The sequence below is a fragment of the Olea europaea genome, chromosome 10 (genome assembly GCF_002742605.1).
Source record: "Olea europaea var. sylvestris chromosome 10, O_europaea_v1, whole genome shotgun sequence".
Lineage (NCBI taxonomy): Eukaryota > Viridiplantae > Streptophyta > Magnoliopsida > Lamiales > Oleaceae > Olea > Olea europaea.
Genome location: NC_036246.1, coordinates 14,695,936 through 14,698,615, shown reverse-complemented (window position 1 = coordinate 14,698,615; position 2,680 = coordinate 14,695,936).

Sequence of the window (2,680 nt, the reverse complement as noted above, 5' to 3'; positions counted from 1 at the left end):
CACAAGTGAAAAACTTTATACATATTGGTCTATCCGTAATAATGATATTCATATAACGCTATTACTTACAATCACGAATAAATTAAGATTTTGTCATATGTAAAGTGTATCTCACAATTACAACTTCTTATGTTTATCAAGTTATCAATACTTGAATCTAAGGACTCTATTAGTTTAAATATCAGGATAATAATTCAATGAAGTAATAGATATACCATAAACCGAATGCATGAATAATATTAAAAGTGTTTACATCCTAAAGTCCATTGTAACTTGAACATAACATTTACATGAAAAAGTTGTCAGGGTCCATATGCTAAAAGAAAACCAATATAAACAATTTGCACGATGAAGATAAATGATTGAGACTTTTTGTTTCAATTACCCTATTTACAATTTAAAGGATATCTCAAATTGCTTGGGAAAATATCCCCTTTTAATAAAAGATGATCCAAAGAAAAAGAGTTAAAAGAATGTAGAATGTATTACGTAAGAGACCGCTATACTGTGCCCTCATCCTTTGGAATATATGACAAAAAATAAAGTTGGCAGCTCAACTTTATGCATGCATGCATGACTTTGATTAAGCAGCACCATCAACTTGCTAATTGCTGCACTTTCTTATCTTTGAGGTTACCTTTTGTTGTCGACGTTTTCAAATTTGAATCAATTGTTTTGGACAAATCGATCACTTCAATCCAATCTTTATAACATTATTATGTAGGACAAAACAATTTACTTACAAATATTTGACTTTTGTGCCCAAAAAATCTTTGTGCTATATGAATATTCAGTAGCAAACTGTTTCGTTTGTTGTCTTTCTTGTCTCCTCTGAAGATTTTATTAATTAGCTGCCAAATCCGATAATTTCTGAAAAATAAAAAGACGGAAAGCAAAATGAAGGAAAAATAGGTTGGAATGCTTTAATGTGATAATGTGCGATGGAGTTTTAATGATTTTGATAGAACGATAAAAAGAGAAAAAATAAATATCTTGTCCATGTTGATGTACAGAAAGATCAAAAAATTGTGGTTGAGATGAAAATTAGTTGATATCAAGATCCCATCATTCAAAACCCTCCAACCAATGAGACACCACACGCTTTGAACCATTTTCTAGCTGTAAAAGTGAATGAATTATTGGATAGAATTTAGGTAACATCAAAATCATTATATTATATGATCAAAGAACTTGACAGGTCTTGGAAGTCAAAAAGGTAATTTATATGGCCATTTCATTTACTGATTTTTGATGTGTCGATTAAAATAATGAAGAGAAGAAGAGAAAACCGTAAAGGGTTTTTCTCCTTGGCACAGTCCCTTCACATGAGGAGGCCCCACGCAGTGCACAGAACCGTCCAACGGATGAACATGTTGAGTGATGCTAGTGGCCCTGGACACAGAGGATAATTCAAAACATTTTGTGGGCGTTTCTTGTCATGGTTTGTTGAGCGAAATTCCACTTCTATCTAGCATATTAACTATGAATATGAAGTAAAGAATCATAGTTATTTTTAAAAATAAAAAATCACCATGTATTCAAGTATTTATTAAAATTGAATGTAAAGAAAATAAGAACTAAGAGGAAGGCAGGCGTACAACTTGAGTTTTCAATAATCAAAATAAAAAGCTGAAAAGATTAACCAGTCAAATAGCTAGGCTATTAACGAAAATGCTGAGACAGTGGTCCAACAACCCGAAATCGGTCATGTCTGGTTTCATTTTTTCTAGACGAACCAACCTACCATAAATAATAGGTCGTGCCAAACCTCTTGTCAATCGATCTTGAGACCCAGACAATAATACCCCTTTAGTCGAAATTTTGCATTCTTCTTAAGCTCTTTTCAGAAATAACGAAGTTACATATTTCAAATAAGGGGTTAAATACCTTAATTATCACCAAAGTTCCTCAGTTATCACTGAGTTTTGAAAGTTTTTTGAGTTGCTACTGAACTTCGTAACTCGCTATTTTGGAACAGTTGTGATTGGTATATAAGTAGGGGTTCTGTGCATGTAAGGGTTCATAGAACCCCTACCGACACCTCACATTTTCGGGATGGGTGGATAATTTTTTGATATTATTTATTCATGCGAAGCCCACAACTTTGTGAGACTTCTGTAATTATTCTGTAAAATTTCATCTGTACACGAATCATTATACATTTTGAAAACGCTTGTTGCTTGACATTTTTGGAGGCATGTCATACACTAACGTCGAAAAAATACCACATCTAAAATTTTGTCTATCATGTCATCAATCCATTAACATTTAAAATGTCAAGTGATGGAGTGACAATGATTTAACATTTTAGTAAGTTCAGTATTATTTTTTTAAAAAAATAAATAAAAAATAACGACCTTTGAAATTCACTGATAACTAATATATCAAGAAAATTCAATGACATCTCAAAAAACTTTATAACTTCAATAACAAGAAACATTTAGCCTCTGTTTGGGCTCCATTAAAATGAGATCACTGGGGTAAATATGTTTTGAAATAGTGATTTTTTTAAGAATATATGGTTAAAAAAAATGAAAAGATATGAATTTATATCCCTTTTGTGCCACATTTTGAAGGAAATTAATAGATTTTTTTTGACCGTTGAAGCTGCAGGTGGGACCCACGTTAGAGACAATCAGTCAAAAGTTGCGACTTGACTTGTGCTTCAACGGTTCAATTT